Genomic DNA, 15,581 nt, shown 5'->3' on the forward strand with positions numbered 1-15,581 from the left:
TCACATGGGTGACTGGGGAGTACATTACCTGGTAGCACCAGATCACGTTTGTTTACACGTATAATGAGGGCTCACATTACATGTTGGCATGTGATGAAACGCTGTCCGGCTCCTTTAATGTGTTTGATATGCACTTGAATCATTCCTGTATTTCATATCCAGATCGACAACGACCCATTTGTCCTTCAGTCTTGGAACGAGGGTCAAACCTGCTAACAAACGATCCAGTGAGAAGAAAGTGAACACGAGCTTTGGTGAGACCTGATACGGACAAATCCTTCACTGTATAATCTTTTTCATCTTTTTCCACTGTCTCTATTGACCTGGATTTAACCGCGGTTATTTTAAAAATGTAAAACTTATGGGCCCTATTTTCTGATATTAACTCTACATTCCCTCCATGTTTCTTTGTATAAGTGAAGTTGAACAGCTAAATGAAAAAATAATATGATATGAATGACTATCGGACAACAGTACGAGTCTCTATTACCCCAGCGTGGACGCAGCAGACACCCTGGTGCCCCCGGGCTTATGAGTGTCCCTGGTTTTGGCCCGACGGCATATTTTCCCTCGGGGAGCCTGTGTATGGTTCAAATGCAGCTCCAAAGGTCATCGTTGCACAACCGTACCGACGCTCTGCTGTTCTTATTTCCACTTCTTTTTCTCACGTGCTTCAGGCTGTCCTTCTTATAGACGTTCTTTCCCCGTCTCTCTAGCTGCCCCCCCCCCCGCCCACCACCAGTCCGTTGATTTATTCCCTTTCTCTGTTTTCCCTGGACCACATGGCCCGGCGGTTTGCCCCAGCTCCACTCATCCAGAACCGATGTCATTCAGATCCAGTTAAATGAATGGCCCCATAAATGTCCTCCGATAATAAGCGCTGTGCTGCTGGAATGTGTGGCAGCTCGATGGGGACGAGGCGGGTGGAGGGTGAGAAATCCCGTCCAAGCAACCCGAAGAACTAGAGTGGGCACGGATGTTGTGTGGATGAGGAGAACTCGGGGTTGTGTGTGTGGATGGAGTGTGTGTGGGGAGACAGAGACACCAATCGTGTCTGTGTGTGTGTGTCTGCACTTTTCAAGCTTGCATTCCTCAGACTAAAATCTAAATTTGTCTTCTTTCTTTCTTTGCTTGTATGTTCATTTTAAATATGTGAAAAAGTAAAAAGAGACACCTCGTTCAGTTGTAGGCAGACATTGGTGCATTTCTCTGACGAAGGACTATTGGCCGAATACGCACGCTTGCAGGGACTAAATAAAGCAGGCGACGGCCCGCATCATCACTTGAACTTTGACCTTTACAATCTAATCCACAAAGCACTTTACGGAGGGTGAGCTGTGCTGTCATTTGTTGATCTTTTTCACTCAGTCACAGTCTGTGTGTTTACCCTCAGCTGATTTATTGGCCATTCATTCCACCACAGTAGCTGGCTGGCAGTGCATGAGAAAAATATCTGACCCCCCACGCCGTTCCGCCTCTATGAGTCTCTGTGGGAAATGGGGAAACTCAATATTATTTCTGCGCTTCACACAACGGGGTCGGATGGTGGCGGTCACAGCAGCACAGCAGCACTGACGCTGCGCGAGAGACAGACGCATCCCATCAAAGAGCTCCTCCAGTGTCCATCCATCACACATTACCTGTGCAACAAACACACCAGGGACTTTAATCTAAGGAGGGCTGAGTCATCATTTGACCCGGTGGTCCTGCGGGGTGGATGAAGGTGAAGGGTGAGTAGCTACCGCCCTCCCTCACCGCCCCACTACTGACTCCATCCCTCTGCCTGGTCCGGTTATAGGAGCTGTGACTGGCCCACTGTGCAATGCCAGTGACCCGAAACCCATTTACTGCCTTAAATCGTTGGCCCCTGTCTGCCTCCTCCACCTCTCTGCAACGTCACACTGCCACCCTCCTGTCTGTCGCCTCCAGAAGATGACAAATCACCCCTCGGCCCCTCGAATGGGTCTGGGACCATTCGTGGGCCCTTCCCCACAGCCGGCCCAGTCTGCTCACAGAGGGGATTCCTCATGCTTCAATCAGACATGGATCTGAAGTGTTCAGCCATGGATCTGAAAAAATACAGATGAAGCGCGATGTTGCTGGATGTTCAGATATATGAACGTCAGCCCCGGTGGGAAGAAGTGTCCATTTGCGTTTTGTACCTGTGTGTGCGTAAGTCACATCCCTGTTGCGTGCAGCGATCCGTCTGAGTTTGTGTGTTTTCCTGTTTCTCTATATGTTTGTGTACCTGTTGCATGGATGTCTGTGTATGTGTTTGATTACTATATAAGCGTCTGGCTCCCATGTGAAGCGGTAAATCCATCATTCCGGCTGCGTTTACCTACCACTTCACAGAGCTGTATGTCCAGTGTAAACAACGTTTATCACTGCATGCAAATGAGCCCGTAAGCCGCAAGCCTCCACAAAGACTCCATTCACTCCGGGCCTGCCGCTTCACCGGCACGTTGAATCCGATACCCCAGATTACAAGCTTACTCCCGGGCATTGTGCGCTGCTTCGCTGTCACTCACGCTCCACGACGGTGACCTCTGAACGTCATTTTACAAATACCCCAATACCAGTCTGACGAAATGTCATGTTTCAACTTTGACAGGGCCTGCTGCGAACATGAGAGACAAGATTTATGTCCTGTGCCTCCTCTTCTCCTCCCTTTCCACCTTCTATTTCCTGCTCTCGTAACTCCCGTCTCTCTCCCTCGACCCTCCTTTCTTTTTCTCTCTCGCCCCTCCCTGCATCCCTCTCAAGGCGGTGGTGCTATGTGTTGATTGTAGTGATTTCACTGATACATGCATTGTGCTTTCCTGCCCTCGGGGGAAATAAATATCACTGGTTTGATTCACAACACGTTCAGTGTAATGTTTGTGACCCCTGCGGCATTCACGTGTGCGACGCCACATGGAGATGTGAGGATTTTCGGTTTTAAGCCCGTGAAAAAAGCACCGTGGCTGTAGTCTGAACAGCGGCACGTGTTGCTGTAAATTATGACTTCGAGTCGCAGTGGGAGGTATAAAAGATTTATAGGCCACTAATAAGCACTATCTCGTCAGCAGATCACACTGCACAACACTTTGAATGGGTTTGTGTTTGGGCGTGTGGAGGCGTGTTTAACCCACCTTGTGGGGACATAAATTTGGACACAGTCCCCTTGTGGGGACTCGCTTTCCTTTTGGGGAAAACATGTGGACAACGTGCCAGTCCCCTCCACGTGAATCACTTTACTTTAGTCTTCGGGAAATAAATGGGAACGTGTGTGTGAGAGAGGGAAAAGGAATTAACCTGGAATTTCACTGTGGAGTGAAGCTTCACACGCAGTAGAGGATGATTTGACATCATTACTAAAATATGTCAACATCACATGACAAATGCGACTAAGACTAGACTATTAATTAGTATGTCTGTACTCAGTAGGCAGCTTCTTACGCACAGTTTTGCCGTGTGTCTTGCTAAGCCTTCTTCTGTGTGTGTGTGTGTGGGGTGGGGGGGTCCGACAGAGGATGGGGTGAGTGTATTTGCTTGCAGCCGCCTTCGGGTCCGCCGAGGTTGATCCAGGTCTTTCCCACTGGAGGGTCTAGTTAACAGTGAGTGTGGTGGGCTGGTGGGTGTCAGCGAGTAGGATTTGGATCGTTCATATGCAAGTATTTGAAAGTATGAATGTAGAAACATTCTAATAACAACATCAATCCAGTCACCTGAGTATTATTTCAGTGTAAAAAGATGTCTAAATATTCCGTGACAACAAAACAAGTTCTGTTTAGCAATAGCACTTTAATTAACCACAGTTACTGTGAAGAAGAAGATGTGGGACTCAATGTGACAATGGTTGTAACAAAACACTATTTCATGCTTGAGATACTTGAGAATTCAGAATCCATTATCTAAATGACAACCGATTAAATGTTTTTAATGTATATGTTTTTTACAAATTATATGTTATGTCAGCTATTATTTGTTATTGTTGACTTCTTTGCTTGAACTTGCATTACCTGTTCTTTGGCCACGTGAAGGAAGCCTGAAGACGTGCTGGGAGGCTCCAGTGTCATCACAGGCAATGTGCAGCTCAAGTGCAGTGTAAACATTTTTTTTCAAGCACATCGAAGACATTTTACATGACATCTTTGCAAAGTAATAATGGGGCTTTACTATTGCAACTCTGTGGGTATACTGTACAACGGGGGATGCAGAGATAAGAGAGAGGGACGGTGGTCACTGCGAAGTGCGTCCGTTCCCTTAACATCTGACCGTCCCTCACCACCAGTGCCGGACCAGTCACAGGCTGTATGAACACATCGTACACGCTCCCTCCCTCAGGATTCATACGTGCTTCTCAGCAGCAGCTGCAGCCCTTTGTGTTGTGGGTCTAGTGGCGTTTCTGTGGGCGTGTGTGTCCGTTCATGATTCACGGCGAGCTCACGCTGGCGTGGGGTCCACATGGGATTTAGATGGGGGAGAGAAAGTAGCGATGTTTTTGTCTTGGTTGCCCCACGCGCTCTGTGCCTTTTAATGTGGTTGTCAATCCTTTTACTGTTCTCAGACGTCGTGTGCACACACCAACAAAAAAGGTGAAAATCCATTGCGAATGATGAAATCCATCCTTCGAGGTTTACTTTCCTGCTTCCCAGGAACTCTATTTCTCTCGCCTGCCTGATGGATCGTTTCGCCTTCTTTTAGTCAACAGAGAATTCCACAGGAAACCATGATAATTAAGAAATATTGATGCTGGATACATCTATTTGCTTTTCCAAAATGATCATTAACCCAGTTCGGTTGCAGTCGTTTATCACTGTACAGCAGCTCTTGGCATCGGATCGGGACGTTTGCTTCGCTCGCAGCTGGCCTGTCAGTATTTCTCTTGGCAATGAACTCATTGGGGCTCGATTCGCTGTCCTGTAAACGCGTGTCTCTCTGCGAGATGTGATTCAACGGCTGCAGTAACTGTCTATCTGTCTTCCAAACACACGGTAAAGCACAACACCGCTGAGCCATTCAGCAGGCTGGACAAAACCGTGCAAAGAGCATGACGCAGACGTTGCATGCTCATAAGTATGTGCAGGCTTTGAAATCTGCCCGATGACACGTGTTAAGAAAAATATGAGGCAATTAGGGAAAACTTAGTCAAGTGGGAAATTGTTTCACACAATGAAATTTTCCATTTGAGTAACCAGAATACTCACCGACCACCAGATAAGATTTTAACTGAATTAGAATTTTGTCGTACCCCACTTTTTGTATAAGAACATAAAACTGTAAAAATAAAGCAGTTATTGTACCGTTTTTTTACTGTTTCTGTGGATTTCTTAAAAATGCTCAGCCCTGTGGGTGGACCGTCGTCATGGCAGCGGTTGACTGACTGATTACCAGGAGATCTGTCACTGTGGTGCATTCGTCATAGCAATGCAGCCGGTCTCTTGTAGACACAAAACACACGCACGCGCACACGCACACACACACACATGTCTGTGTATGTGCTACTTAGCTTCGCCCGCTGACCTGACAGCTCAGCAAGACCTCAGCATGAATTTCTTTCTTTTGTCCTGGGTATGATTGTGTGTTTCGTGCGTGTGTGCGAGCACGAATGCGTGCGATCAAACCCTGTGCACAAAGAAAAGGGCTCAGCGTTTGTGCACGATTAAGACCCCTCGTTTGTAGTGTAAGTGTGAAAAGGACAAAGAAAAGGGAACGGGTTATCAGGCGGGGACGGATTACGTCACAGTCCGTCTGCATGAAGTGTTTCGAAGACATCGAGGCCCAACGTGCCTCCGGGCTTTAGTTTCCTGCCTGAGCCTGACCTTTGACCTCCCTGGAGACCTGAAAAAACGGAAAGAGAATTTCACCTCAAGATATCATGATTACCAAAACTCACCAGACACCTTCTTAAAATAGTCTTTTTCTGTCGTGGTTTATCAAGAATGATGCTTGTAACAATTACCTGAGCACAGCAGGCAGTATTCTTCCTGCTCTTATGCTCATGTTTAAAACGAACTCACATAACCTGAAGAGCCGCCACTGTGACAGTTAATATAATTAATTATGTTGTAAAGCGTCTAAACGGTAACAAGTAAAAGCATTATTACTATCATTGTGTAAGTGTAGTAACGTTGTGGTTCAACATGATGTTTTTCAGAGATACAGTCGGGCTGCATGAAAATATTGGTTTCTATGCGTCCGGAGAAGTGTAAGTTCTAGTTTCAGATTCTACAGCATGTTCTCTCCATATTGCTGTATCATTTGCACTGTTAAGTAACAGGGAAGAAGAGAAAAAAAACAACAATCTGAGATCTGGCACATGTTGCGACTTGCAGCATCCTGTAAAAGGAAAGAGTTTAAGAAGAAGTCTTTCCTAACTTCTAAACACCAGGTTGACTTTGACAAAAGGCAAAGTCTTATAATAGCATACACGTGAACATTCTGCATGGTTAGACTGTGGAGGATGCACATCTTACAGTCTCTGGGGTCCAATCCAAGTTTCCAGAAGTTAACATAATTCCCTTTGCGACTCTGAAGGATTCAGGGGAAGGCCGTTGGAAATGGTTCCTCTGTGTTTAGGATCCTGCTCCCCCCACCTCCACCATCTCAAGAGGTCCGGCCGGGCCTGGCATCCCCTCAGAGACGCGCCTCTTGAGCCCTGCGCCCCCCCTTGGGAAGGAAGCCCCCGACATTTATGCAAAGTCAACAAGCCCTAATTGTAGGATCAGCTTACAAGCTAAATTCCTCATGAGCCCATTAACAACTGCAGTTAATTATAAGTCCAGTGAAGAGGTGTGAGTGACAGTTGGAAGAGGCAATACTGAAACACAACGGAAGGGAGGGGGGGTGCTTGGGAACCTTCCAAGTTACATCCAGGATAAAATACACACCCACCAACCTCCCAGACGCCAGTAAATCTCTCCTTCATTGGTCTTAGTAGGAGGGATTTGATCTAATGAAGGAGAGGATCAGAGAAGTGTCTCATGCATTCACAAATTCGCTAATTGTCCTCCAGCCTCAACGTGTCAGCTTGACACATTGAGGCTCTGCCCTCTAATTAAACTTTAGGACAGCTGAGTGCACATTCATTTAAAAATACAACAGCGATATGAGGAAGTGAGCCATTAAACTGTGGCAAAAATAGTTTCAATGGGCCAAAGCTGGCCCATTGAAACTAGTTTGAAACTGGTTTGTGTTGGATACTAGTGGCTCGGCACGGCATGAGGTTTTGAAAAATGTAAAATAAAAATGAATTCCTATAATGTCGTGGAAATATACATATTTATATAAATTAAACGCTCAGACAGTGAATCTGAAGAAGTTCATATCAACATTGAAAAGCAAGTGGATCAACTTTTTAATGATTGGTGGAAGTGAGGAAGGGGAAGGACGTGTGGTGCACGGCGGCACGTCAGGCCTCGTGGCTATGATCTTGCTTTATTGAATTCCGTGTTGTTTTTCTGAAGGCCGGGGCTAAGATGGGGCCAACAGGTGCCAGTCTCAAGTGGGATGAGCATTAGGATGTTCCCTTTGACCCTGGAGGGAGATTGGACAGCTGCGTTGTCTGAGTATGGTTGGGTTTAGCGGGAGGCGTGCGGAATGAATGGATTGAGTTCACCAGGTCACAGACGGGGTGTTTCCAGGTCGAGGCCATTACCGATTCCAGAAAGGTAAGAACGCAAGAACTTTCTGTGTGGTTGAGTTGAACAGTTGAACAGAACTTCTGAACTCATCTTAAAGACACAATTGTAAAATGCACCCGTATCTCCGCAGGCAGAAATAGTATTGGTGGGCCGGCACTGTTATGCATAACATCTACAACATTAAGTCTTGTTCTATCCAAATGAGTCAGTTTTTCATAAACAATTAACTTTACAGAGATCTGCCACACACAGTTGCAGTTAAATGATACACATCTTCAGAGGTGGTGACAATCCGGTAGATCATCTTTCACCACCCTTTAAATGTTCTCTCTGTCATTGTTCCTCCTAACGTGTTATACACTTTGCACCATGGATGATTGCAATCATGGCAAAGTACAATCAATCTCATGTGATGTTGTTATTAGACAAACTTCACACTTACAAAGCACTTAGTTAAATATTATAGATGCATGTAGCATATGTGTGTCTGGACTGTCTCATTAATGGCTCTGCTGTCATGTAGCGTTTTTTTCCCACAGGTTTTGAGTTTTGATACCCGTGGTCAGCTGATGGTAGATGTGTGTGTGTTGACTTGGTCAGTCTTGCAGGAGGAGAAGAAAGCTCAAGGACGTGGCAAGTGCATGGATGGGTCCAGGATCCCAAAGGCAACACCGGCGCGAATTGCGGGCAGCACGCCGAGTCCCTGTCGCCTCCCCGCTCAGTTTCCCTCATGTCCCTCTCTCATGTTCAGCTGCAGTCGAGGAAAACCCCAAACCAGTTGGCCAGTGAGCGCGACAGCCAGAGGGTCCCGCCAATCATCATACGGTTCTTCTCGTGCTGTTTTGTGAGTCTTGTGCTGTGAAGTACCTGCAGGCGTTAAAACAATACACGTTTCACAATTATTCTCATAGAGATACTTCTTACTGATAAAAAGTAGAAAAAAGGCAGGGATTTAAACCGCCTCCTCTTGTCCCACCGGAGGCGTGCGCTCTGTTCCTGCGGTCCGCCCGTCGAGTGCAGCTTAATCTGGGATGAACAATGGAGGCAGATCTCTGTGAAGATGTGGGCGCAACGGTCACTCGCCCCGATGCTGTCAGCCCTTATCTTCCCACCACATCCAACCGGCAGCTGTAGGTTGGGAAATGGAGTAGATATTAGGTCCTAGCTGGATTATCTTAGCTTCCATCCTCCCTCCTAGAACACATTAAACAATTAAAAATATATATCCGACAAGATCTGACATGAGTGCTCTCAACTACACAAAAGTAACAAACACACATTTGAGATGTAATACAAAAACGTAGGAGGGATACACTAATCAGAGAAATAACACCAGTGTAAGGTTGCGTTTTACAAAAGCGTCCAGCCTTTGTAGACGACATGGGAGAGCACAAGCAAAGCAGTTTGGGAAAGCTAAACTAATGAAAAGATGCCTTCAGGGAAGGATCCATTGGTTGAGGTATTTGACCACCTAATAGCCTTATGCTCCATGCATGTGCATGTTCTGTGAATGATGTGTAAGGTACTCAGAGAGATGAATGACAACACGTGTAATCTCACTCACAGTGACAGAATGGTAACGGATCCAAAAGTGCAAAGCGGTGGAGAGTAATGACAGAAAAGGTCAGGGGGAAAAAAAAGTAGTTAATTTCAACAGATTTTGCCAGCTCATAATTATGTCAGCACGTGCCGTTAATCACTGCATATGCAGCAGCTCTGGCATTAATTCCTTCATGCAAGTGTACAGTGTAATTTTAAGTCATTTTTATTCATTATTTACCTTTGTTTAGAAATGTAAACAGTGCAGCTGATTGTTCATTGGTCATTGATATTCAACAGTCTTTGCATAATAATGAATTAATGTATTAATGTATTTAATAGTATTGAAAATCTATTATTTATTGCAGAGACTATATTGATTATTGATAAGACTATTTTACTTTTCAATGTAAATCCACCTTTTGTCTATATGTGATTGCAGTATATACAATACATTGCATGTGCTGCCTTGATATAAAGTAGGAAACATTGTAAACATTAATATAATATAAAAGCACCACAGTAGCACAGAGAATCAAGTCCGATTACATATTATCACTACGGCCTTAACTGACAAAAATACCTGCATTTGTAAATGGAAAAGGGTGAGATTTCAAGACCTTTATTCATTCATCAATCTTTCCATCTGTCTCTCCGTCTCCTAAGCCTGAGGTGTGCTGTGACATGCATGGTGTGAGAAATCAGGCACTGGCGATCTGCCAAGCCTGTCGTTAAACAAAGAATTGATGCGCCGGCCTCTGGGCTTTTCCTGCCCGCCTCTACACTGACTCGTACGAAAGCAATGCAGAAAGATCTTCCTGTGTCTCTGCCAACTGCTATAAAAACACAGCTACGCAGGGATGGGTTGAATGCGGGATTGCAGATGATACAAGGCTTTGTAAGAAATACAGATAGGGTGTCTGTCCCTGTGGGATCCACAAGCGCTTCTGCTTCTAAATGACAATTTAAATGGAGAATGTTATTTTGTTTTTTTTAATATGTGGGACAAATTGCAGGTATCCCTTGTGGCTTTGGACGGGCGTCTCAGGGCGTCTCGCCAACTATCTGAGGCGGAGCCAAGGTTCTGATTGACAGCTGCACCCAATGGTGCACAATTAGCTGCCGTCACCAGCGGCCGCAGGAGCCCGCCAATTAAGATGATGTCTTCTCAGTGTGTCCCACACACTTAAATGTGGATGCCTCTTTGGAGAATAGGTCACACCGGTTCTTTTCTGTGAGCCTCTTTAATTAAATGATGATAAATGATGTAGTATTTCCCAGCCGAGTGGCCACACACAGAAACAGTATTGAGTCATTTCATTTCACATGAGGTGTCCCTTTTACGATTTTATGTGAAAAGAATGAGACCTTATTTTGGATTTCATTTTCCTTATTGAGAAGGTAAATTAATTAACATTGTGCAATAGCTGGACATGAGTTGCAGACTCTAGTGCTGTTTTTACATTCTTTGCAACAACACTTTTGTTCACCAACTTGGTTTGGACCAAAATATGTCACAACTACTGGTCTGACTGCTGAATAACTTCATCATCTAGTGTCACCATTGAGCCAAGATGAAATGTCCCAATACTGTCTCAGCTGTATTTTATATCCCAAGCCAACGAGTAAATGTTAGCATGCTTATATGCTCAACTAAGATAGTGAATAAGATAAGAAATTATATCTTAGCATTAGGATATGAGCACAGTCATTGTCAACTTTGGCATGATAAAATAAAGATGGAATCCCAGCTTCAATGAGCTGGTAGCATGTCCTCTTAGTTTGAATTAGTCTCTGTCCCCAAACTTTTTGTGGAAGAAAAAAACAACAACTTTGAGTGCCCCATCAAGTGTTAAACTGATAAAATAAATAAGTTCCAAAATGGCACGAGCTCAGACTGACAATAACTAACTTAAAGAAAAGGGTGAGCTATGTATGACTTCCTGTGGGCAATCCTAGCTACCTGCACATGAAGGGTTGTCTTTGAGTCTGGGCCAACCCACGAGGTTTCCTGAATCTGCTGGTTGAGACTCGCTGCTGTAAACAGAGAAGATTCTTCTTTTCCCGCCACCATCCATCCACTTGCATGCATACGTACAGCATGTGCCCTCACAAACAAATGCTGTTGATGCTGTTGTTGTTGATTCAATGACACGCGGACACTTCGTACCATCTTGTACACGAGCGGTGTCCTGAGCCCAGCTGTGTGTACTGCAATGCATAAACCAGAGATGTTCCAGTCTGGCCTGCATGCTAATCGCCTGTGGGGCTCTTCTCCATGCAACGCTCCTGACTGGACCACCCACAGTGCATTCATCTCCATTTCAATAAAGCGTGTCATTATCTGCTCGCCTGCGATGTGCCACTGCCCCACTAAAAGATAGACGCTGTAATAACATCCACGACGTCTCTGTGGAAACATGATTGATGTCCCTAACTTCGCCGGGTACACAGGCAAGCATTTGGAGAGGTGTGATAACGCATCGTTAGGAGTTTGTTGCTTTGTTTTTCTCGGCTATCTTTAGAATATATTTAGACCAGGCATCTCTCCTGCTAGGTCTGGCCCTGCCGGTTTAGCAGGGAGGATTCGGATTGCAACGCTTGGTTGAGAGTCGGCGGTGCTTGAGGCTGGAAAAGCTGCTGCAGAGCGTGAGCAGACTTTCCCTCCTCTCTTCTGACCAAATCCTCTTTGGCCAGTTGTCTTGTGCCAATTCCTGCTGAGTTAAACCAACAACTGGCCCACTTGATGAAAGGGAAGAGCAGCGGGAGGGGGTGAGGGGTGGGGGGGGGGGCGTCATGAACCCAGGGTCACCCCCACAATCATGATGACTCTATCCATGGTTCCACTTTCACTGGCTCATAGAAAACATGGGCACAGCGTATACGCTTCGCCGCAGGCTGCTGGTGTTGTTTTAACATTGTCGAGCTAAACTGAGCAGAACGGTTCTGAACCGGACTGCGCTTCGCTGCCGTGGCACAGAGACACTACACCGTCCGCACTGTACACAGTCTAACTGGTTGTGTGATGGTGGAATCAGAACAATCTGACGCAGACTAAGTGCTGGGGAAGACTGTGGAAAATATAGCAAAATGAAAGCCTCACAAAAGCTTTTTGTTGTGTGAGCTGAATGCCTGAATGCGTCTGTTTGAACCAAAGCCACTTCAGAAAATGAAGATGAGCTCTCCAACTCTTTCTGTGGAAATCTTGTCCGTCTCGTTTTTTTCTTTTGTTGCGTGTGAGCAAGAAGGATCTCAGCTCCACTGACCCAGAACTTGACTGGCAACTGCAAAAATTAGGGTGAGGTTACAGGACAATGGGAGGCTTTTTTTAATCTTACAGATACAGTATAACATTAATTTGTTTGTCTTCCATGTTTGTGAGTGTGATAGAGAGAGTGTGTGTATGTGTCTGTGGGGGTGCAGTCAAACAGATGAAACCGCCTCCAATCATTGCCACCGTGTTTAATTCTTCCAAACTTTGAGGTGGCAAATGAGGAAGAAATGTCAAGTGACCACCCATGGTTAAGAATATAGCTGCAGGGCACAACACATTCTGCAAGCAAGTGAATCCCTGGTTCCGTGTGCCTGCGGCAGGCTGGAAGACTTCCTGAAGATAAGACAAAGTATTACTGCAATCCACCATGAAGGACAGCAATCACAAATTTTGCCATTTTTAGCTGCACATTCATTTTCAAGGCTCGCTTTTGCGAATTAGATTCCACCGAAAGCGGCAGGAACAAACACAGCCTTGTACCGGGACATGCTATTTGTTTTCCTTCGAGCGCTCCACATTTTGCAGCTCTGCACAGGATGTGAGGCGTGACAGAATATACATATGATTTTATTTCTCTGATCACAGGCTCCAGCCACCCCTCCTGTCTTTTTGCACATGGAGCTCATCAAAGACCAACGAGTTGTTAATGCCAGGATTGCTCAGCTGGAAAGTTGTTTTCAAGCGCGAGGGCCATTGAAGAAACACAATGTAATAAAACACCGAGCCAGTGCTGCTTCTTTGAGCTTCAGAGCTTTTCCCCACCACAAAGAAGTCAATCTTTAAAAAGCTTTTGCTTGTGGAGCGGAGCACAGTAAAGCTCCTTAGAGCAGGTCAGCATCCCCATTGCTCGGATAAGGATCAGGAGGTATGATTGTATTCCCAGCTTTGTAGCATTTGCATGCAGACGACCTGCTGGCCCTCGAGTCAATCTGAGCGCACACAGACTCAAGTTTCTCAGTGTGCTTCCAGACATGTTTTTAACGCTGGAAACTCTCTGGGGCTGCATCACGGTGGTCTACATTTAGCCTTTGGAGCCCACTGTGCTTATACGCAAAGGCTAACTGAGACACATTGTCCTTGGACTGAGGTGCTCACGTCCCATTCCGCAAGCAGCTGCCTCATTGAAACCCTGATACTTGATTTGGGAAGCCACGACACATTAACTGTGTGAAGTGTGTTGGCATGAAAATAAAGTCATGTGGGAATGCTGGTTTTGCAGACAGTGCAGTGCAGGGTAAGACGTTGAGCATGTTTGTATGTGCACCTGGTCCAAGCTATACTTGCACTGTATGACAGGCCGCTGTGTCCTTCGGTTCTCTCTTGGGATGTTGTGGAAACCAACAGTGTACACCTGAAACACACTCACACACACACACACACACCCTTAACAGGTGCGATTATCCTTCCGACCACTTGTTGATTTACGTGCAACGTGTGTTATGGATTCACACGGAGCCCTTCGTACCGCGGGTACGGATCCACTGGTCATGTTACAGTGTCATAGGTCGTCATGCGGAGACGCACTTAGCGGGGGGCTTGAGCTAATAAGGAAGGAGACAAACATGGGAGACTGGCTTTTCTCCGCTTCGGTCAACCGCTACGACTCACGCTGTCTGGCGCGGACTCATGTACGGGCCACCATGAGATAATAATAGAAGTTAATACATGCCCAATATTAGTCACTCTCATGGATTAATTTATCCACAGATTTGATTTGAGGGATTTTCACCCCCCCGCCCCATGAGATGGATTGAAATTTCTTTAACAAGCAATTTCCTGGCCTACGGATACCGACACATTCACACTGTGTGCACACGCTACTTGATCCGCTAAGAGTAGACGTCTACAGTGGTAACGTGTCCTACTTGCTACAATCCAACATGATCTGCTGGAGAGACGCATGTGAAATGTTTAGTTTTTTCTCAGCGAAGTTCGCGGTTGGAACTTGTGTTCTGCCGGTTTAAAACACACTACTGTAACCCTGCTGCATGCTGGACTTCTCATGCGGTCCCCTGTAGTTTTTTTTAAACACATTATCTGTAGAGAAAGAGGCTGACGTCATCGTGACGCAATCTCTCTGTGGGGAAATTGCATTCACTCGTCACTCTAACGCAGCAGCTCTGATCCTCTGACACTAGTAGCACTTCTTCCACTTTCCTGGACAGCGACGACTGGATAGCTTCGCCTCAGGGCAGCCAAATGGTTTCCTAGTCCTGTTTCCGTCTGTCTGTCTCCCTCCCTGAATCTCACCCTCTCCCTCCCGTAATGTTCATTTCAACATTTTGCCGCTGAGTCAAGACACAAAAACTCATCCACGTCTCTTTCACAACATCTCGCATAGTGCGTATGCATCGTCTGTTTAGATGACTGACAGCTCCTGCCAGCGAGGGTGTAATTAATGAGCACAAAGCCACGCTGTGCCTCTGACAGTTGTGATAGATTGAGGAAGTTGCTCAAGCCGACTGGGTTTGTCAGGTCGGAGTTGCGTGTGTCATCGGGAATGCATGAAAAGACGCCCGTGACAGCGCACTGTACCTGTGGTTGAGAAATGGGCTGGTAATGGCTGTTCTTCATCCGTTCTGCAATGCGTCGGCCCGAGGGAAAATAGTTGTTTACCCATAAAGTACTTGTTGTGTCTCAAGACGTTTCGGAAATGTCACGTGAGGAGGAAGCTTTAAATGAACAGGCGGTCACAGCGTGGTCCTGCTGCCGCTTGGTGCTCGTCTTCGTCGTCTTATGCAATGGCAGAGTGAGCTCGGCACTGCGCGCCAGACTCATTCGTCAATCTTCTCTTGATTGTACAGAGATTATATTGAACTGTACAACAATAACAGTTTAAGATGCAAACACGTAAGCCGCGTACACGTGCTATGAAAAGATAATCTTCTCCACCTGTGATCACTTTCTTCCCCTTCTTCCTTTCCCTCCAGTTTGAGTCCAAAAATAACATTCCTTCTCACACTGTTTTCACATTGTTTTCTTTTAAACTATTTAGGCTACTTGGGATTTATGAGGCTGTTTTCGTAGTGTTCTTTTTGGGCGTTCAGCCATCCGGTTGCTGTCGGCTACCTGTCGGCCTGCCTGACTGACAATTGTTGTACTCTCAAGAATTCCTCTTATCGCGGTGCGACGTGCTGCTG

Source organism: Gasterosteus aculeatus, chromosome 13 (assembly GCF_964276395.1).
Source record: "Gasterosteus aculeatus chromosome 13, fGasAcu3.hap1.1, whole genome shotgun sequence".
NCBI lineage: Eukaryota > Metazoa > Chordata > Actinopteri > Perciformes > Gasterosteidae > Gasterosteus > Gasterosteus aculeatus.